Source organism: Mesocricetus auratus, unplaced genomic scaffold (genome assembly GCF_017639785.1).
Source record: "Mesocricetus auratus isolate SY011 unplaced genomic scaffold, BCM_Maur_2.0 Super-Scaffold_100013, whole genome shotgun sequence".
NCBI lineage: Eukaryota > Metazoa > Chordata > Mammalia > Rodentia > Cricetidae > Mesocricetus > Mesocricetus auratus.
Window position 1 is genome coordinate 81,559,567 of NW_024429196.1, and position 22,282 is coordinate 81,581,848.

Sequence of the window (22,282 nt, forward strand, 5' to 3'; positions counted from 1 at the left end):
ACCTTCATTTGGGATCCGTGGGCTTTTCTGGTTTTGTTTCCTTTAATTTCTGCCTTCTGCATGTCTTGAAGTGAGTGCTGTGATGTCCCCAGAATGATGACCTCATTTTGAATGAGTCTGCTTTGTGTACGAAGCTCTCCTGCCATTGAGAGTAATACTCTGCCATCTTTGTTATGGCCGCGTGTATTCTCATGTCTCAGCTTGAGATGGACCGGCCAGCCTAACCTCCTGTCATGGAGACATTAATGCAGAGAGTGCTCTTCATCACACATGTGCCCTTTGCTGCAACAGTAGCAATGTCAGTGGAATAATGGCCCAGAATGCGATTTATGAACATTGCTTAAATGAACTCCCCAGTTCTACCTGTGTACCTGTCTATTCCGCCATTTGTCTCTCAGCAGATCGCAGTTACGTCCCGTCTCACCTCTCTCTGTGTTTGCTTTACTGTTTGTCTTTCCGTGGTTCCGTCACGTGTCACAGGACCACCTTTCTTGTCCAGGTGCCTCCCCCACCCCACGTTTGAACTTCAAGACTCCCGTGTGTTATCTCAGTGCCAGGGTGTCACTTGGTACCATCTGAAGCCTGCTCAGCTTCTCAGCTCCACTGTTGACATCTTAGCCTTGCCTCTGCCCACCTGGGAAAGCTGTAGAATGAGGGAAGAAGTAAAGGTAATATGTCTGGCTAAGCTAGCTGGCCGATTCTGCTCTCATCTCCTTTCTGCTGGCTCCCCAGGTTTTGTGTAGCTGTCTCGTTAGTCTTGGTGCATCCCTGCCAAGCATATTGTCTGCATGCAGTACTTAAAGTGCCAAGCCTACAAGGGAAGGGATGTTCTGGGAAGGGAGAAAAATAGAGTACACAGAAGGGAAGATGTGTGCTCCGAAGAAAACAAGACCCAGCTTTGTCAGGGTAGGCTCAGGTCAGCCACGTGAGGACAAGCAGAGACAGTGAGAGCTCAGCTTTGTCTTAGGATCATGGCTGCTGTACTGTCTCATGACCTGCTAGTTAGAGCCCCACGGCTTAGCAGCTGCTGTCCTCAAACAGAGTCTCCGTTTTTGGAACTGGCACAGTACCTGGCGCTCAGACTAGAGACTACCCGTGCCAGGGGAGAAAGATGACCCCCATGAAGACATTCTCTTCACCTGGTGACTGCTTTGTGATTTCTTGCTTATACCAGAGCTCATGTAGGGGCTCAGGGTGGGGGTGGGGGAAAGCTGGGCGTATATATTTGCTCACCTAAATTTTTAAGGGTTTTTTTTATTATTCCTTGTTGAAAAAAAATAATGTTGACAAAGAGTTTAGAGAAATAATTACTCAAATAGTCACAATGTTCTTCATGGTGGAGAAATACCGTAAAGCCCCTTATTACAACAACTTGTTCTTAAAAGATTGGGTTGTGCAATAGAAGCCTCTGCATGCTTATCCTAGCTCCTGACTCTGCATGCAGAGTTTTCCTAAGTACCTCAACTGCAGATAGGCGCCCTGCACATACATGCCCAGGAATGATGGAAGCCAGTTTGCCCCACCCCTCCCCCTGGAGTTAGACAGGGTGTTGTCTTGTTTGTTCTTATCTCCCAGCCAATGGGTAATAGAATAAGCAGAGCACAACACACTGCTTGCTACAAAGGGCCTGTTGTTTCCAGCCTTCTGACCGTGCCCCTTTCTGCCAGGGAGGAAGCAGTCAGACATTTCTGTCATTATCCTAAGTGGTAAGGTTTCGCGGCTTTGAAAGTCTTTCTCCCATTGTTTTTTTGCTAGTTTACACTTGAATCTTTAATCCCCTCAGCCCAAACCGCCGCACTCTTCAGCAGTCCTCTCAGTGCCAAGGGGTGTGCCCACAACGGTTCTTCCCTCAGGAGTGGGGCCCCGAGACAAGCTGGTGCCTGTTCACTCGAGTATCCGCCCACTCTGCTGCTTTCTCTCGTAAGCTGCATATTTGGGGTTTGTGTGTAGGTTTTGTTTTGAGCTTGGATTTTTTTCACCCCCCCCTCGGATTTTTAATAGATTCTCAAAATTTTTTAATGGGTCGTTTCTATAAAAACCCAAACATTTGATGAGCCCCCCCGTCCCTCGTGCCTGTCGCACAGGTGGGTGAAGGGTGAAGGTAGCGGGCAAGCACCAGGCCCCTTCCTTCTCTGCTCCTAGAAAAGGTTAGCAGTTTGCTGCACCTCCAGTGTGGCTGCGAGGCTGAGCAGTCCTGAGGGCTGCCTGTGGAGTGGCTCCTCCGATGCCCTTTTGCGTCCTCTTCCTTCTTTTGGCTGATTTCTGTTTCCACGAAGTAGTTAACTGACTTTGTTCCTCTTCCCTCCCACAGGAGGACCTTCTAACAAGGTTCTGTTTTTCACTTTTCTTTCCCAAAACAGTAACTGTTATTCATAAGGTGATATTTTTTCTGGGGCTCAGAAAGCCCCCTGGCTGCAGTGGGTTTGCTGGTCTTGGCCAGGGTGTCCTAAGCTTTTCCACCCACAAGCCCTTTCTGCAAGAAATGTTTATATGGAAATTGTAAATGTAAAATTAGTACACAGGCCAAGTGTTTAGTGATGAATAGTAAAGAAATGCATTTTAGCAGCTCCTTATTATACCACTGACCAAAGCCTAATTCACACATTAATGAGAGGAATAGGCTTGTTTATTTTTTACATAAGCAGGTAAATCCTAGCTGAATAGTTAACACTGCAGGGTATAGTGCATCCTCATTGTTTTTCAAAATCGATTGATGTTTTGACTTTATAATCCTCCACATCCAGAACGCTGTTTCAAGCAAATGTAGTGTAAATGGCAGAAGTATTTTACAGCCAGCTCAAAAATAGACAGTCTGTCCTCATTTTAATGATCAAATTCATTTTATGATTTAAAAAAAGGAAACTCAAATCAACAATGCAAGCATTACTAAAAATCAAGCATTCTAACACAATAAAATCAACCCGTATACACTGACTTGATGCTTCATGCTGAGGCACGACAGGAAAATGCTACAAGTCTTTACTCCTGTGACCAAACCTTTGTTGTTTCCATGAGAGCAGAAAACCTGTGTGCATAGTGAAAACCCCAGGACTGGTAAACGTTCAGCAGCTGCAGATCTGTGAGAAGTGTTTGGAACTGCCAGGAGGGATGCAGAGCGCTGTGTGTGTTCAGAACCACAGCTGCTACGAACTTGTGATGTAATGCAGGCAACTGTTGCCAGCATGTCCCATTCGGCATCGGCTCGGGTTGTATTTGAACTTAATTGGTTGTAGGCTCAGACACATTTCACTGGCGCCAAACTTTTGTGGATCCCCAAATTCAGTTACAGTGTTGGGGGTATCGACCCACAGTTTAAGAAACTGTGGTTTTGACAATAACCAGTTTGCATTAAGTTGAGCAGGGAGTGAGAGTTTGGGGTTCAGGCATTGGTGAGACTTGTCCTTAACTGTCTGAGGCCGAGTGCGTTGCTTTCGGGGAAGATGATAAGGACAGCGGCCCACAGGGGGCTAGCCTGGAGATGAATTGTGCTGAGCCAGGCAGGGTGAACATGTGGCTTTTGCTTGTCTAGAATCTTCTTGCCATGAGCAGCTGCACTGATAGTCAGATCCACAAGTAGCATTTCATCATCGTAATGGTGCCGTAATCTCTCACTCTCTGGAAGATTGCTCTTAAGTGTTTCATTTCTTTGAACATAGACTGACAGACCTACCTTCAGAGAACTGCTAGAGCTACCCTTCAAGAGAACTTGCCAGGCCTATAAAGGCCTTTGCAGCAATCTCCCTCTACCTGTGTTTGCAATCATCTTTCTCGTTGGATGTCATCATAGGCAGCTAATCTCTTCCAGGCCTGGACCCTGACGTGGCTGGTCGCCACCACCCTGTCATTTTCCCCTTAGAAGGAAAGCCCCCTTCACCTCGCCACTCAGCCTCCGTTACTGTGCTCTCTGGATAGAGAGCCAGGGAAGGCAATGGTTAAGAGCTAACTTTTGAATATTAACTTTCAGGATCTTATTCATCAAACCATTACAGAGAAAGCTTCTGGGTTTTGAACCATATTATTTATAAAAGGCGGAAGGGCGGGCCATGCATTTCCTTATTGGGGGAGAACACCAGCTCTGGAAATAGTCCTCAAATATAATGCATGGGTATGGCTGTCTTGGGAGGCTCCCGGTTCTGTGTTAGAGCGCATAGCCTCGTCACCTAACTTACCCTAAAGTGCAACTGAACACATCGACAAAAGGCCAGATACAAGGAAAGACTCCTTTCAAAAGTGTATTACTTTGGGAGCTGAAGAAGCAGCGGTTTGTAGAGTTCTTGTCTAGCAAGCCTGAAGCCCTAGGTTCAGTCTCCAACACTGGGTAAGTTAGGATGTGGGGCACGCATGAATAGTCTCAGTGTGCAGAGGCAAGAAGATCGTAAGTTCTAGGTTATCTGTGGTTATGTAATGACAGGCCAGTCTAGGCTCCACGAGATGGTGTCTTAAATTAAAGACACTGTTTTCACAAAAACTTATATGTTGTGTGGAATTTGAGGGTTCAATGTTAAAATGAATCCCAATTTAACCCCAGAGTAGCATATCTTCTGTTTCTTGGTCACTGCCGGTGCTCACTCTGTCTCTTGGTGTCTGTCTGTCTGTCTGTCTCTCTCTGTCTCTCCTCTCTCCCTCTCTCTTTCTGTCTCTCTCTCTTCCTCTCTCTCCCTAGTTTTACTATGTATATGACTGACCTGTAACTCTCTATGTAGACCAGACTCACAAAGATCCACCTACCTCTGCCTCTGTGCTGGGTTTAAAGGTGTGTCTGCCACATCAGGCCCCTACCTGGGCTCATTATAGAGGTGACTCCATTGAACAGACCAGAGCTTGGGAAGAATTACTTCCCCTCCTCCTCACTATGAAGTGGGAATCTTGAGACTCCATTGTAAGAGAGTGTAGGTGATAGCTGGATGCTGGCTAAGAGGGAGCTGCTCCTGTAGGCTTGGCAACTATGTCTTCGTATCTGGAGGCCGCCTTGCTGAATGGCCAGGCACAGAAGTTGGCGCACTGTAGCTCTTGAGTAAGTTTCCTCTGTGAGGGCATCCTGAGAGCTGAAGGACAGTGTTTCCATTTAGGAACAAGTTTGTTGCAGTTCTAGAGTTTTTCATACTTGTGCAGTTTGGGGACATCTCACCAAAGCTGGCATTGTGGACAGGATGGATGAGTAATGGTTAGAATTCACTCAGTAAACACCTATTGGTGATGCTGTGGCCTCAAGGAAATGTGAGCCCATAGACTTAGTCAGGAGGAGCTCTGAATCTACAAGAAGACTAGCCTTGTGGCAAAAGTAATTCAGAGGCGGGAGTGGGGGTGGGGTGTTGCACGTTAATCAGTTTAGGAAATAACATGGGTTCCACAGAGTTAAAAGGGAGTTTCTTTACTAGGGAGCACCCAAGAAAACCTTTAATACTCTCGTCATCTGATTTAATATTCTGCTTCCTCTGCTTGTCAAAGATAATGACTCCTTCTCCCCGGCTGAGCAGCCTTGGCCACCCCACCATGGTGCTCAGGGGCACACATTTACTTCATGGGATACTCACAGACTCAAACCAACTCCAAACCACTCTTTGGAAATGATTCTGTTCACAGATTTCTGAAACTCCAATGTGAGCCAGCTGTGGAGGCTTGGATGTGTCAAGGAGGTCACTGAAGCCCTGTCCTTTCAGACCATTAAACTGCTTCGTGTAGGGATACTGGAAATGTCAGCTCCCTCTCAAGGTGTTTAGTCCATTAATAAGAGAATCTGAGAATGGCGTTAAACAGAAGCTCAAGGACAATTCTACTAATTTTAAAGAAAACCCCTCAGAGCAGGCAAGCTGCAAGTCTCTACAGCTGCAGAGAGGAGGATGGAGACAAGGGAAAGCCATGCTGTTCGACTTACGGGCATGGGGGTCTGCCACATGGTGGGGAGGGGAGCCTCAGAGACAGATCAAGGAACTAAAAGTACCAGAAAACACAAGCTTAGGTTCTGAAACAGAGATACAGAAAAGAAAAAGGAAGACTTTTAGTCCAAACTCAGAATGATGGGTAGACCCAGCCAAACCTCATGGCTGCTGGGCTTGGGGTAGGGTGGGAGGGGTAGGGGGGTGACGAGGAGAGAGGATCCTGGGACGGAAAAGTACTGTATCTCCTTAAAGGAAAATGTCTCTGCCCATCCCTCCAGCATGGCTTAAGGTGAGCATGCCTTCCTAAGGGTGATCCCTTGGCCAGGTGATTGACCATCCCTAGGCCAGAGACTCTTGACCAGAAGCTTAATATTTGGGAGCCTCATACTTCTTATGTAAAGTTGTGTGCACTGCATGTGGTGTAGTTAAGGGCACTACAAAGCACAAAAATAAGTAAATAAATAAATAAACAAAGCATTTGAGGGATGAGAAAAACGATCATCACAGTCAGTCCTGTGGGCTTTTTTGCCTTCAGCCAGCAATGTGCTTACTGACCTGGGCCCCCACGTAGACCTGGCCGGATGGATCTGGGAATGTGAAATGGCTTCCTAGGTGGTTCTGAACGGTTAGAGTGGTGGGGAGTGTGTGTGGAGTGTCCCTGCCAGGTAAGGGAGACCTGAGGAGGTAGTTCCCTGCCTCTTCCCCGACAGCTACACAGCCTACCATCTTCTCTCTCTGAGAACCTCGGGAAGACTCCCCGAGGATGGCCCCTGCTGGTCTTGCTCTGAGGGTCTGCGTCCAGTTGCAGCTGAGCAACTCTTCGTCTGGCTCTCTGTTGGGAAATTAAGGACTGATTTAGAATAGCCTGCAGCTTGGCTTAGAGCCTTAGCATTTTATGAAACTCTTTCGAACAGGGCTAAGGTGGGTGATTCAGTTTTGTTCGGCAATTTAACGGACACATTTTCTTTTTGATGAAGATCAGTTAGATCACGAAGCTGAGATTGTCTTTTACTCCCTCAGCACCAAGGCATCAGTAGACATCTGTGTATTAGGCTGTCAAGGAAGAGTTTCAGAAAGAACGCCTTACCTCCAGTTAACTGCATAATAAACAGACCTCAGGCACAGGGTCCCACCCGGACCTCAGTGCCAAGCAGCATTTCAAATGGAGCACCCTTAGTGGGATGCAGGAGGGAGCAGTTCATGGCACGGGACCCCTCTGTCAGCTCCTGTGGATCCCCTCCATCCCTGGGTTTTAGCCTTCAGTGACTTCCGTGTGCACAGGAATAAGCTGTGCACACAGATGTTTGAACAGTTGTCAGGCTTGTCTGCAGTTCAGCCGTGTAAACGACAGCAGAGAGCCCTGGAGGGGGACGAGATGAAGACGTTAAAGCTGTGCCTGCAGGTGTTGGTGTTTTGACCCTGACAGTCAGTTTGAAATGACCTGTCAAGCACCTTTGTGCACTTCTTGGGCACACCCACCTGGAAGCTATTATGTTCCTGAGTTTCATGTGCCACAGCAGGCAGGCATCAGATCCATGGGTTTTGTTTGCACTGGCGGGGGGTTAGTATACTCAGGGCAGGGCTCTCCCGAGAGGGGCCCAGCTACAAACGCTGTTTTCATTTAATTCTGCTTTCTCCTTTCTCTGCTCCCTTCAGGCCCGTCAGCCCTTCCCGCTCCACTCCTTCTCCCGCTTGCTTCACTTCAAGCCTCTTCTTCCTGTCTTTGATGCCTCCTTGCAAAACTTCAAACAACCAGACCAAGAGTCCTTAGGCACCGCAGCACAAAACTGGACCTACACACTTTGGTCCTTGTGCCTATTCCATTAATTCTGAGTGGATGGGGGGAAAGGGGCTAAGTGGTATCTGAGGAGACCTTTTGGGCCTTGACCTGGCCTCTTCTGTGTGGCCTGTGGAGATCAGTGTTGCATCTGTCTAGACTTCAGTGTTCTGAAACTGGAGTCTCCCCTGTTACACTGGCAGCCATAACTGTGCATGCTAGGAAGCTGGGGTGAGGAGAACTCTGGGATCCGTCTTTGCACCACCAACACTTGGGTTGTTTCAGATTAATTGAGGATACAAAGTCGGACTCCAGCGGGAGCAGAACCTGCCCGGTGTCCACGTTCAGGGCCCTGGTCTGATGGTAGGAATGCTACCTGCTCAGTGTCCATGTTCAAGGGAAGGTCAGCCTGAGCTCCCCAAAGCTTACAAGCCTCCCTAGGCCATGCCAGTGTACTCCACCACCTCCCTCCAGGAGACACGAGCTGCATAATCCTTCTACCCCTCTGCCCATCAAGCAATTCTGCATTGCAGTCTTTTTTTTTTTTAATGCAGGGTCTTGTGTATCCCAGGCTGGCCTTCCACCCAACTGTGAGGCCAAGGATGACCTTTTACCCCTGATCCTTCTCCATCCACCTCCCAAGTGCTGAGGTGGTTAAGCGTGTGTCCCCATGCCTGGCCTGCCTTGGAGTCTTGTCCCATACTCCTGGGCACCAGTCCTTCCCTGAGATTTTCGAGCTGTAGTGAACCAGTCGAAGCAGCTGAGAAGTGTCCATGTAGTCGATGGGACAGTGCTGCCTGCTTCTGGGAGGAGAGGGGCTTGGAAGGCGTGGGTAAAGCCCTCCACGGGAGAAGACTGTGACACTTTCCTAAGAGGGAGACCATGGCATCTGAGTCCAAGGTCTTTGATCTTGCAGATGAGGGTTTCGTGGCAGAGACAGTGGTGCTGGGCTTCTGTCGTTGTCACCCTGAGCTATGACTGATTCCTAGGGACACTCCTCACAGACGCATCACTTAGACCCAAGTGTATGGAGAAGGAGGCAGTGGCTTAAAGCACCCCACAGCATGGAGCCCTGTTCCCTTGAGGACCCGAGGCTCTTTATTGACACCTCCACCTGGATCCACCTCTCTGAAGCTTTAAAGAGCAAACGCATTTCGCAGAGGCCGCCTCTGCTGACTGGGAGCTTTCTTGAGCCCACAGACGCCCCTTCTGTCTGCATCTGCCTCCTCTGCTCTTGGTGGATTCTCTTCCTGGCTGCTTTGAGTCCACAGAACACAGACGTGATGGGAAGGCATCTTTGTGACACAGTGAATTAGCACACGCACCCTTCCCCCATAGTGATGACTTTCTTAATTTGACACAGTTCTACCTACCCGGAGATAATGATCAGCCGAACTGCAGTTTGACTCAAAATACTGTGCTCCGCCCCGGTCCCCTGACTCTTCCAAATTTAATCTGGGTCAAGAACACAGGGCCCCATTTCCTCCCCTCTGTCATGATCACTTTATAGTGATTAAAGTTCCTTTCTAGTTTTAACCTCAACTTCTGTAAACCGAGTTTTGCAGAGTGGGATCTACAGAACCGGTCTTCTGAGCTAGGGTTCTATGGCAACTTGACCACACACCCAGGTCCCTTCCATGGCCCAGCTGTCAGAGACTCCTGCAGCTGCTTTCAAGACCAGCCCCATGGCCCTCCCCAGCGTCTGCCCTGTCACTGCCACTGTTTTCTGTCCCCCAGCAAGGCAAGTGAGCTCCAGCACGTGCTGACAGGAAGATGTGACCCGAGCCTCTCGTGTGCAGGGCAGGCAGACCCTATTGACGAGCTGGCTGTTTTGAGCTGAGAGGGTCAGGCTTCGAGGGTCAGGCTTCCAGGCCACTTGCAGGTGAGGTCAGCAGCGCAAAGGCCCAGGCAGACAAGCACGCTCTCCATCCTATACCCAGAGGGTGCACTGTGAACGGATGGAAAGAGCCCACTTTGGACAATCTAGCTCCCAACTACGCCTGCCAGCGTGAGCTGCTGCCTAACCCCTCACTCTCGGGACTCCTTCGGGGAAACAGGTTAGATTACAGATATCCCTACAGAATACAGTTCTCTGCTCCAGTAAGCACAGGGAAACCTGATAGTTTTGTCATTCAAATACTGTAAGATTGGTGGCTTATTAGGGCAAATCATCAGCCGGGTGATTCCTACTAGCTCAGAAATGTCAGCAGTTGTCTGAAATAATAGCTTTGGGGAGAAAATAGAAATAATTGCCATGCGTTAGCGCAGGAACAACAGGGAAGCCTTGCTGCAAAGAGTTACTGAATCCAGATTCCTCTCCTGATCCCAGAAGACCTTCCCAGTTCACTGAGGGTGCTGAGCATGACCACTGTGGGCACACCCTCATACTTAATATGACTAGAAAATCCCCCATAGGCATGCCCAGAGGCCCATCCCCCAGGCGACTACAGATTCTGGCAAGTTACTGTTAACACCAACCACCACATCCAGCCTCACTGAGTAAGGTGGAGAGAGAGAAGGCTCCTGATGTCAGCCTCGGGCTTGCACACAAAAGCGCACATGCTTTTCTCATGCCCTCACATGCAAGTGCGCTTAAATGCAAACATGGATATATATATACATATATTTTTTTCATGTACACCACACATACAAACATTAGTAATTAAGAAATGTTCTTTATTTTTCTGTTTAAGAGAAGTAGGTGCTATTTGTATGATTAGCCTTGTGGTTTTATTTATTTAAGGGGTACTCTGGTGTTAAGTGAATAGAACCAGCTGGGGTACCCTCAGGCTGACTTCCATTCTCAAGGGTAAGCAGGCAAGCAGGTACTCACATCCTCAGGAAAAGACCAACTGCCAATCCTGCAACATAAAGGAAAATATTCCTTAACCATGTTGAGAGAAAATGAAAGGGTTGGTTCATGCACCCATGTTCCAGCTTGTGTGCACTTGCAGGTTCACCGTGTGTGTGTGTGTGTGTGTGTGTGTGTGTGTGTGTGTGTGTCTGTCTGTCTGTCTGTCTGTCTGTCTCTCTCTCTCTCTCTCTCTCTCTCTCTCTCTCTTTCTCTCTCTCTCTCTTAGAGGGAAGATGTTGAGGAGACAGAGACTTTGATGGTTTTAACTTTTCAGACTTGAGCTGAATTCCAAGCCAGACCTAGCACAGAAAAGGAAGGCAGATGTGTCTGAGTCTGCAGGTTCACCAGGCTTGAATGGGCTCGGCTGACGCTGAGTGTCTGAAGTGATTCTGAAGGCTTGGTTGAGTATCCGTGTGCCTTCCTCTGGGTCATTGTGGACACATCACCCCAAACTCAGCTGTAGACAGCAGACAGAACCTGGACTTGCCCTACCCCATTATGGCTTCATGTGTCCAGACTAATCTAATTTCTTTAAGTGACATCAATGGTAGGCCAGCAATAGATGTGATTTATCTCAACCTTAATAAGGCATGGCATCAAAGAATAAATTCAGAAAATACTCCTCACCAGGATAGAAAATTATTTTCTTAATAGCTCTAAAGGACAGCTGCTTTTGTGGGCACAAAATTAACAAAAGCTGAAGGCCCCTGGGCTACACACACACACACACACACACACACACACACACACACACACACATGCTCCCAGGCTCAGGCACTCTGGAGGTAATTTGCTGTTAGCACCCAAAGTGTATTGATCCCACACTGGCTTGCAGATCCCTCATCTGCAGAAGAAAACAAAGAACTAGCGGGGAGAAGCTGGTCATGTGTGGAGATCACCTCCCACATGCCACACCCATGGACCCCTTTACAGATGCGGTGACCTTATTAAGGAATGTGACAGGCACACAGGATCATTTTTGGACTTGTGTTTTCAGGTGACTGATACAATGTGAAGTAGACTTCTGCTTGCATGCCTCTACTCAAGGGCAATGACTCTTAAGAAAAAGTTAATTAAAAAGCTCCTTTTTTCTTGCTAACCATGTTCCCCTCCATAGTCCGCCCCACAGCAGAGCGACTTGCAAGGCCATGCTGAGCACGCATTGTGTGAGCTGTGTTGCTAACTGCCCCCTCCCTTGCTCTGGTGTTATTAATCCTAGCAGGTTTAAGGTTCCTCTTTTTAAAAATTTTGGTTATATTCCACATTTTAAAAAATCAGAATAAATCAGAGATACCTTTGAGGATTTTTCCCAGCATGCAGCGCACGGCAAATGCTTACTTTGACACTCACCAATATGGGTTCCCACCCCCCCCTGTTTTTTTTTCAGCTTGTTTCTTGTTCTCTGAGTTATCACAGTTGCTTGCTGCTACATTGTTTTCTGGTTCTCTTCACTGCTTAGAAGTTGAAAACTCCAAAACGGGGACAGAGAGAAGATAGATGTCTCCATAGCTACCTTCAGAAACCATGACACTACATTCTCAACACCCTCTAAGTGACCTGCCCTGTTGTTGAGGCCTTTCAGTCTCCACCGGGCAGAGGCTGTTACTGTGGGTGTTTTAAAGATGAAGAAATTGAGGAAAGAGGTGGTCTGTGTCTGGCCAGCGCCTTGTAAAATTAACCAGGTTGACTGTGGAGCCTACAGTGCAAACATCTGTCCCTGGAGCCATGATCTCATTCCCTACCCAAACTGTATCCCACCTTAACCATGCTGGGCAGCTGGCTGTATCCCACCTTAACCATGCTAGGCAGCTGGCTGTATCTCACCTTAACCATGCTGGGCAGCTGGCTGTATCTCACCTTAACCGTGCTGGGCAGCTGGCTGTATCTCACCTTAACCGTGCTGGGCAGCTGACTGTATCCCACCTTAACCGTGCTGGGCAGCTGACTGTATCTCACCTTAACCATGCTGGGCAGCTGACTGTATCTCACCTTAACCGTGCTGGGCAGCTGGCTGTATCTCACCTTAACCATGCTGGGCAGCTGGCTGTATCCCACCTTAACCGTGCTGGGCAGCTGGCTGTATCCCACCTTAACCGTGCTGGGCAGCTGGCTGTATCTCACCTTAACCGTGCTGGGCAGCTGACTGTATCCCACCTTAACCGTGCTGGGCAGCTGACTGTATCTCACCTTAACCATGCTGGGCAGCTGACTGTATCCCACCTTAACCATGCTGGGCAGCTGACTGTATCTCACCTTAACCATGCTGGGCAGCTGACTGTATCCCACCTTAACCATGCTGGGCAGCTGACTGTATCCCACCTTAACCATGCTGGGCAGCTGACTGTATCTCACCTTAACCGTGCTGGGCAGCTGGCACGCATTTACATAGAAGATCGTTACAGCTCTGTAGTCTCTGACTACCTCATTAGCCTATGGTTAGTTACTCCTGACTTCATACTGGTCTGCATGTGTGCCTGGAAATTCACTCTATTTAACTGATTTTCCAAGTTGTTTGAGTCTTGATGAATTCAAAGCCCTCAGATTCTGGTCTGATTTTCTCTGGAGGGTTCAGTGCAGCTCCCCATCTGGGGACCACCCTGGGGGTCTTGATCCCTGTGTCCCCAGCTTTTAGGTTAGACTGAATCGTGGGGGAGGTAGCACAGACTGACCATCAGAGGCAGGAAATACTTAGGTAGCGTCTACTTTTTCAAGTTTGGAGGTTTCCTCAGTAACTTAAGTACTACAGAAATCTAGCCACTTTCTTTCAAGTCTAAGGTTATCTGTCCTGTCCTGGTAGCTACCATGGAGACTCGGGACTGGAGAGGTTTGAAGCTACAAAGACCTTTGGAACACAAAGATCACCACCAGGAAAGACACTCCCATAGCACTGATTTGATCGTGGCCAGCCCACAGCACATGAGCAGCCCACTGCACAGCCCCAAGATTTGCAGAGTGCAGGAAGGAATGGCTGTTAAGACAGGAACAGCATTGCTGATAAGAATTACTTGCTTTTTGTGTGATTTCTGAGTTTCATATCTCCTGGGTATATTGGATAGCAGTTCAACCAGAGGAGGGTACAACAGGATCCAGTACCACAGTTATCCTCATCTGAAGTGAGAATAAAAACTGCCCTCTTCTATAAATGCCCAGTGGTCTCCAGGAAAGTAAGACCATCAGTGTTCTAGACTCAGCTGATTAAAACAGCATGCAACAGAGTCTTTACTCTTTAGCTTTCCATATTTCCTGGCATCCCCCCCTGGCAACACATTCCCTACTTCTTCGATCATCTGAGGATCCATCATCGAACACATAGTCATCTCTATCCTTGTTGATGTGAAAACACAGCTCTCACCTCAAAGGGGAGAAGAGAGGGTTCATTCTGAATCCAGATATGAGTGATCATGGCCTGGGGACACAGATTTAGGTTACCCCCAAATCCCCAAATTCATTGTTCCAAAATGGAAGCCGTTTCATGAAGTTTTTATGCAAACAGAAAAAGTCTCAGATACCACCTGATGACAATCCTAGGTGTTAGGTTGGTGAAAGTGGATGGAAAGAGGAAATAAGAAGGGAGGACAGTGACTGCTCCTAGGTGTGTTGGAGGAGAAAGTTGATTGTAACTAAAAGGGGAAACAGAGCCAGAGTCAGAGACATCTGGGAGAGTCCAGAGTGGGCATGACCCTGAACCATGCGAAGAGAAGGAGGGAGGGGAAGGAAGAGGGGAGAGAGAAGAACCAGGTGCTGCAGCCAACAGGACAAAAGGTAAAAGGGTGAGTGACCAAAATGGTTGGCTGGTAGAAGGAAGAGTGGCTGGGGGAGGGGCAGCCCAGCCCCTGGGCTGGAGAGTTCAGGGCAGGAATCTGGGTAAGCCAGCCACACCCTGTAACAGGTAGGGACTGAGGGACAATGGGAGAACCTGGCAGCCAGGTCCACTTTGATTTGCTAAATGGACACCTCCAAAGCCCTGTGTCCCAGTGTCTGAGATTTAATGAAAGCCCAGGGTCTGCTGAGTTAATGCATCCCAAAGGAAAGTTAGTGCTTTGTCTGTCTGCACTCTGCCAGTGATTTCGTCTGGTGAGCAATGCACTGCTTTCAGAGGGGCTCGGTTTCCCGATCACCAACGCCCTCCCCAGCATCTTCCTGGGAGCATCTTTCTGGGTTTACACACTGGAGTTATGGACTCAGAGGGATTTAGAAACAGCTGGAAACATTTCCTAGTCCCCAGGTGGAGCCAGAAAAGAGGAGAATATGTCTGCTCTCCACCCAGTTGTCAAATTCGTCCAGAAACGTAAGCCCTGAGTGTGTTCCCGGCTGATGCACAGCTCTGCTAATCTATAAATGGGAGAGAGTTGTGGAGCCTCTGGAAGGGTGGGGCCAAGAGATCCAGGCTTGGAGGGAGGGAGGGAGGGAAAGAGACACTTTCTCCTCGTTCCATTTTAACTCTCTGGGTTTGTTTGAAGCCATTCTCTGGTCTTGAAATACAACTGCTTCTCATTTGATGAACTCCGCGTCATCGTCCATCCATGTCTGCTCCACCCCCACCCCCGCGCTGCTTTCTTGTCCATTTGGCAACAACATTTTCCTGTGTTTTTAATGGCACCAAATTTACATGGCTGTTCTCATTTAACAGGAACAACTCTAAGTTTTATATGACACACCCAACCAGAGAGTCTTTAACTATTTGCCCTGGCATTTCCCAAGATGTTAGTAGACTTCGAGACCAGGCTGTGTAATCTCTGCTGCAAAGGCCGCAGGAGCCACAGGTGACTGAAGAGGAAGGGTTAGAGAAGGCACGAGGACAGGAAAATGGGCCTCCTTCAGATTACCGGTTTTAAACTTGGTCCTCCTATTGAATTGCTCGACGTACAAATCCTGCCGGACCCTGGTTTTTGCCTTCCCCATTTGTCGTTCCTGTTGACAGCTTGGTGGAAGCATGTCTTCCCTCAGGAACACCAGCCCTTTCCTTCCCTTAGAAGAGAGATCCTCACAGTCAAAGGCCTGTGCGGGAGCTAGCCAAGCCCTGAGTTTCCGAAGGGGTGGGATCTCAAGCCTCAGTCAGAGACACTTTAGGAAACACACATCTTTATTTGTTAAACAAATACTCTCCAGTGAGACTTGGCCAAGACACCGGTGTATTTTAAATCAGTGAAGTAAACACTCTGGTTCAGAGGAAGGTCTCTGTGACCCTCAGGGTTTGGAGTTGTGGTTCCCAGTGTCTTTTTGTCTTTGGCTCCCTTGTATACTCTGCTAAAGACTGTTTCCTCCTCTAGTCATTGGGAAGTTAATAGGCCTTTTGTGATGCCATAGAGACACTGCTGCTTGTGTTGGAGGGCTGCAATTGGCCAGAGTAAAAGGCTCACGGGTTAAGGATTTACAACTAGCTGTAAAGTCTGCCTCTAGCTGCAGAGCTGGTTACTCACAGTATCAGCTTGGTAATGACTTTTACTTTTTTAAGTCTCTTAAAATAGAGCAGTTAGCAATTTAAGTTTAACTATTTGTGACTTGTTAAGTTTCAGGATACAAGAAAATAAAAGCACTTGATTTTTAAGACAAAAAATTGTGACCTTTAAAAATATGGATAAAGTTATTTTTTTTCACATCTTCAAAGGAAAATACAGCAAAATGTCTATGAAATCTATTTTTAAAGAGCTTCCCATTGGACTGCTAGGAGTCTGCCAGTGAGCTTCAAGTTCATTGTCATATGGAGATCCAGCCATTCTGGTAATGAGATCATGCATGGCTGCTTCCTGTCCCACATGGCCATAATCTCTGATTCCACATATCCGGACATTGGGAATAAATAGCCCAGGCTCAGAGCTATAGCGGAGATGCCTATGGGCACCAAGGAGCCTTCTACCAGACCTTGCTTTTGTCTGTTCTCCTGGTCACCACAGTAAGGGAGGACACTTTTATCCACTGACGTTTGTAATAACTGTCACGGTGTTTGAGGCCACACTGAGATGGTGTCACATTCTGTGCAATTGACTTAGAGGTTTGTAAATGAAACCTTCTAAGTCTTTATGCCTGGTGGAGTTACAGTTAGTCATTCTTTTTCAATCTTAGGTCTCGGTTGATGCTCGGTGGCGTGAGAGGTGCCGGTGGCATGAGAGAAGGAGATGAGGTGTCAGTCTGGAGTGGGGGGTGTCCTGATGATGTCATTAGTGGAACTGGTGATGGGTGTGGTGGAGCCGCTGACACTATCAGCAGTGAAAGGGGGGTTCCCGCGGTAGTGATGGTGACGGTGTGGGCTGTACGCTTCTGGGGTTTCCGGTGGCGATGGTGTGGGCTGTACGCTTCTGGGGGTTCCGGTGGCGATGGTGTGGGCTGTACGCTTCTGGGGGTTCCGGTGGCGATGGTGACGGTGTGGGCTGTACGCTTCTGGGGGTTCCTGCGGTAGCGATGGTGATGGTGTGGGCTATACACGCCCGCCTCCCTGAGCTGTTTTCAGAATGCTTGTGTCTACAGACAGCAGTGGTGTGGGATATCTAGCATCGTTTCTACCCGTAGCAGGCATGGCCCGCCCATGTGTGATGAAGCTGATTCGTGGGTGAGATGATACATAAGAGTTTTCAGTTCTGAGCTGGAGAACCGCTTGTCTTCTTTTGTGGCAATCAGTTCATGAGCAAGGTCCATAACGAAGCTCTGGAATTCTGTTACAGAGACAGTGGGGTCTGTGGAGGGCTCCTACCCCGCACCCTGTGCCCCGCGCCTCACGCCCCGCGCCCCGCTCCCCACTTGTCTTGGTTTCATAGATTAAGAATATGTGCCTTGACTGATAAACTAGGACTTGAAAATCTAGACTTGTAAGTCCTTTACTGTTTCCTCTATTCCAGCCACTACATAGCATGTTCAGCCCCTGTAGAACTTTGTAGACTGTTTCTTGTCTTAGATGAGAGTATGGGAAAAATTCACAAGTGAATATTCCATATTTGGTTTTCTTCTCTCAATGTGAGGGGCAGAAAATGTCTTTTCTCCTACGCGCTTCCTTATGCAGCCGTGTACTCAGATGACCCTCTAGCGTTTATATGGGAACTGTTTGGAGGCTCTTCCCGCATGTGTCCAAGGCTCGAGCTGTGGAGTGATCTTTTCCTGACCTGACTGGTCTCTGCCAAATAGGATATTGAGCAAGCCAGAAACCAGGCCTGAGCCGAAAAACCAAATAGAAATAAATATTTGCCCTCCTCCCAGTGGGAGTCCTGGGTTTTTAGGATCAAAGACCTACTTTGTGTGTGTGTCTGTTCCTAAGCCTCCCAGAAGCAGGAGACCTGTAGCATGGCACAGACTCTGGGACCCAAGCTCTTTAGCCCTCAGACAAATTCCCTAGTGGTTCTTAAAAAAAAAATCCCATGTATAAAGATAAAGATGTAAGTTGCATTCCTTAAAGTAAGAGGAGCAGAATTAGGATTGAAGAGGAAAAAAAGATATGGCAAAGAGAGCATCGGAAGCAGGAAGCAAGGGGTGGGGTGTGTGTGTGTGTGTGTGTGCACGTGTGTGAGAGTGTGTATACATGTGTGTGCATGCACGTGTGTGAGTGAGAGTGTGTGTGCATGTGTGTGTGCGCAGTGGGAATGAGTTCCAAGAGGCGAAGGCAATTGTGCGTCTCTGTTCTGCACTGCGCCTTTACTTCTTCTGGTAGTATCAGAAGCACAAAGGTCTTTATTTTTTATTGAGTCCAATCCATTTTCTTGACTTGCTTGCGTGGTGTCTGCAATTCCATGGTCTAATCTGAGAACAGAAAGGTTTTGCTCATATTTTCCTCAAAGAGTTTCACAGTTTCCGCTGAGAATTGATTCTGTGCTTGGTGTGAGGTAAGGCTCTCTGCATGGAGAACTGCTTGTCTCGGATTTTTATTCCTTAATTCCACAAATATGTATGGTGAGCACAGTCTGTGCCAGCCATTGTGAACTGCCAGAAGAATGGCCCTTGGTGCCAGAATGGCGCAGAAACTGAGGAGGAGAAAAACATTGAAAATTTTGAGGAGTAAAAATTTTTTAAAATTGGGCTTTTGAAAAGAGATTATTAAAGTGTAATGTGAAGAAACTATAAGCATATTCAAACAGCATTGGTTTGTAAAAGGCAAACAGATTAATTATATGCCCTATATAATTGTGAGTGTATATTTCTTGCACAGCTAACATTCAAATTCCTGCTTAATATATTGAAAGGTAGACCTGGTTATTTCCTTCAGATTATTACCAACTATATAAATACTATATTTGCACACCAATAATTACTCTTCTTTGAGATAATTTTGAGACCCAAAAAAGTGAGGCCATTGACCATCTAAGCATGCAGTAGACAACAGTTGACAGTTGTGGAAGCCATTCTTCTAGGAGCCTGTAGATGGGAAGTAAAAACAGTTAATTCCTGACCCGAATGCTCTTCACACAGCTGGACATGCCCATGTTGCCAGCGCCTTGGGCGTCCTCCCTACACAGCTGCTTGCAGCCGTCCCTTCTACCCATGTTCCTTGCCTCTTCAGTAAAAACACTGGCAAAATGCATGAGTGTCCCTATGGGCTTTGGGAGTGCTTGGTGATCTGGATACATACTAAAACCAAACAGTTTTGGTCTCATGTCAGCTAGTCGCCCAGGAAAGTTCTAAAAGGAAAAGCACAATGGGTCATTCACCTTGTCTCTGTGATTTTTTCTTTTATTCCTTTTTTTGATCACTAGGCCCATGTATAAAAAACTGAATTTTAACTTTGAATGTGAGTTGGGCTGCTCATGAGGATCAGAAGGTGAGTCCTGATGAGAGCCCTGTGCCCATAGGAGACAAGTTAGACCACACAAACACGAAACCCTTTTTTTCACACACAGTTATTTTTCTTTAAAGCAAATGGCTTATTTGGAAAAAAATATTTGCAATTTATCTCATAGACAAATAATGAATTTTTAAAAACAGATTGGGAAAAACAATGTTCAGGGAAACAGATGTGAGAGGCAATTCATGGGGAGAGAAATGCAAACATCTCACAGCCCTGCGAAGAGTGGCTCACCTCTGTTCTTTGCAGGGGGTAGGGTGGGGCCAGCAAATGCCGGTCCAGCTGCACAGGAGTGCTGGTGTTTACCTGCTGCTGGCAGATCCCCGGGTGGGGCAGCCCGCTCTGTGGGGGAGCTGCAGGGAGAGGCCTTCCACACTGCAGACGGTCCACACATGGAAGAACTTAAGGAATCTGGATAGAATAAGCTTTTGGCTCCAAGTCACAGGACATTTTCCAAAGGTACATCATCAGAAATGTACATGCGCACAGTCAGCTGCAAGCAATGGCACTGTCCACTGGTGAAGAGGGGTTGGTGCTGCCTTTGACGACGTCGTATTCCCTCCCAATTCGGGAAGTGAAGACACAGGATAAACACTTGGGGAGACTGTGCTCAGCATTGCTCCCTTGGCTGCTTGCAAAGGGCATAGAAACAAGTCATCAAAGCTAGAGGCCACCGGGTACCTTGGGAAGGATCTAAGTAGAGTGGAGGCCAAGGGTGGTAGGTAGCCGGGCTTCTCTTGTCCTGCCTGCCTGTGAATTTGACTTTGGAACCAAATTAATGTTGTCCACAATTATAAAGCTAGTTTTGAGAGTCCATTATCTATCTTATGTCCTTTGCCAGACATGTAACTGGCAAATATTTCCTCCCCGTCTTGGCTTTATCTTCTTAATTCTTTTGAGACAGGGTCTTGTGGGGCTAGCCTCAAAGTTGGTATATGGAGGAGGCCAGCTCTGAACGCCTGGTTTTCCTGATTCTACCTCCAGGTACTGGGATCCCAAGTGTGCACTCCCAGGCCCATCTCTTTCTGATTTTAGGGAGGAAGCATTGATTTTTTTCCTTCCCTTCACAGACCTCAATGAAGTCAAATTCCTGGTCTCGAGTGGTTCCGCCATCTCTTGGGTAGCTGGGACCTCAGATGTCTGCCACCACACCCACCAGTCAAATTTAAGGTTGATAGACAGTTTAATGTGCACACCCCTGCTGGCTAGGGAGTGTGCTACAGCCCAGATTTACCCAGCCTGTTATAGCCTGGTTCTTGTGGTTGTGAGTCAGTTTTAGAGTTCACCTATCTGTAACTGAAAGATTGTGCTGAGACATGGATGGAATTTGCAATAAGTCGTAAGATGATTCATAAGAGCTGGCAGCCCTGCTGAGGTCCTTACTTGGAGTCTAATTCCTGAAGATGCCTGTCAGCTTTGTTTTTAGTTCTTTGGTTGTTTTCACTAGTGTTTCATACATTGCAGCATGTGACGTTCTGTGTGCATTTCATTAGATTAGCCTTGGAACATTCAGTTAGTTACCATAACTAGTATTTTAAACTGGGGTTATTAATTTTCACAACTAGTTCACAGACATGGGAGTCTTTCTTTAACCTGTATTTGTTATCTTATTCCTCACTTATTAGTTTTTGGAGTCAATAGATTGGGGCAGATTTTGTTCTTAAGTATATTACTTTTATTTGTTATTACTTTATTTCTATGTGTTTAAGTGGGATGATGATAGGTGATGCCTGTATGCAGAATGTAATGACTGAATTAAGATCATTAGCAGTTGTTTGTTGCTTGTGCTATGACCATGTAAAATCCTTTAAGATATTAAGAACATACAGTCCATTATTTTCAACTGTAGTCAGCGTATAGTATAACGGAACACAATTCTCCTTCCTGTCTGTATTTTTGTACACATTAACTAACTCTTCCTCATCAGGCCAGGTGGTGGTGGCGCACACCTTTAATCCCAGCACTCGGGAGGCAGAGGCAGGTGGATCTCTGTGAGTTCGAGACCAGCCTGGTCTACATAGCGAGTTCCAGGACAGCCTCCAAAGCAATACAGAGAAACCCTGTCTCAAAAAAAAAAAAAAAAAAAAAAAGCAAAACAAAACACAAAACCTCTTTCCCCTATGCTTTCAAGTTCCTGATAACCCTATGCTCCCCTCTAATTATGTGAGGTCAGTGGTTAGTGTCTAAATCTGAATGAAGGTAAACAGGATTCACTTTCCTGTTTCCTAGTGGAGTGCTCTCCTGTCCCATTCGCGGTGCCACAAGTGACGGACATTTATTCTTCTTGTAAGTAGTACCTCCTTGCATGTATCCATCCATTTGGCTGTTGGAAATGGTGCTGTCATAGACAGGATCTCGGCTTCCTTTACTGGCTGATTGCTTGGTTTCACACCTAGCGGCACTGTCAGATCTCATGAGGCTTTTCCGTGTGACTTGTGGTTTTTTTTTTCCATCTTACTGCAGTGTGGGATGTGGGCTGTGAATGGCACTCCATGCCTCTGACTCTAAGGCAGAAGTGGCATCTGGAAGTGACAGGTTTTGTAAAGAAAGGCTGTTTCCAGAGTCTGAAAGAGCAGCAGGAGGCACAGGGCCCTCGTTGTCACACTACAGGCACGGTGAGCGGTCGCTGGTACATACAGCCTGCCATCCGCCTTGCTGTCCTCTCCCTGCTCCGTCTTTGTTAGCAGTACTAACTCCATGTCAGCCTGAACTCTCTAACCTCCCACCTGCTACCCCCACCAGCCACCCCCTACACATGCCTGCTTCTCATCTGGGCCATCTCTGAAATGAGTTCCCTCCCCTCTCCTCCGAGCTGCAGCTACTTCCTGGTCAGAGAACCTGTCATCTCTCATCTCTGCCTTCCGTGTGTGTGTGTGTGTGTGTGTGTGTGTGTGTGTGTGTGTGTGTGTATGTATATGTGCATGTGGGTGTGTATACATGTGTGTACATGTGGGTGTGGCTACGTGTGGGTATGTGTGTGTATGCACATGTGGGTGGGCATGTACATG

The 22,282-nt window shown here is 47.4% G+C and overlaps 1 protein-coding gene and 1 long non-coding RNA gene across 5 annotated transcripts in view; one reads left to right on the forward strand and one right to left on the reverse strand.

Annotated features, from left to right (window-relative positions):
- Positions 1-22,282, forward strand: part of Aopep (aminopeptidase O (putative)) — a 286,649-nt gene that overhangs the window by 84,300 nt on the left and 180,067 nt on the right. The window lies entirely within an intron of this gene.
- Positions 10,318-17,171, reverse strand: LOC121143706. The gene is made up of 2 exons (XR_005881029.1): positions 15,337-17,171; positions 10,318-10,517 (listed from the first exon to the last, which is right to left on the reverse strand). It is a non-coding gene; the product is annotated as an uncharacterized LOC121143706 (long non-coding RNA).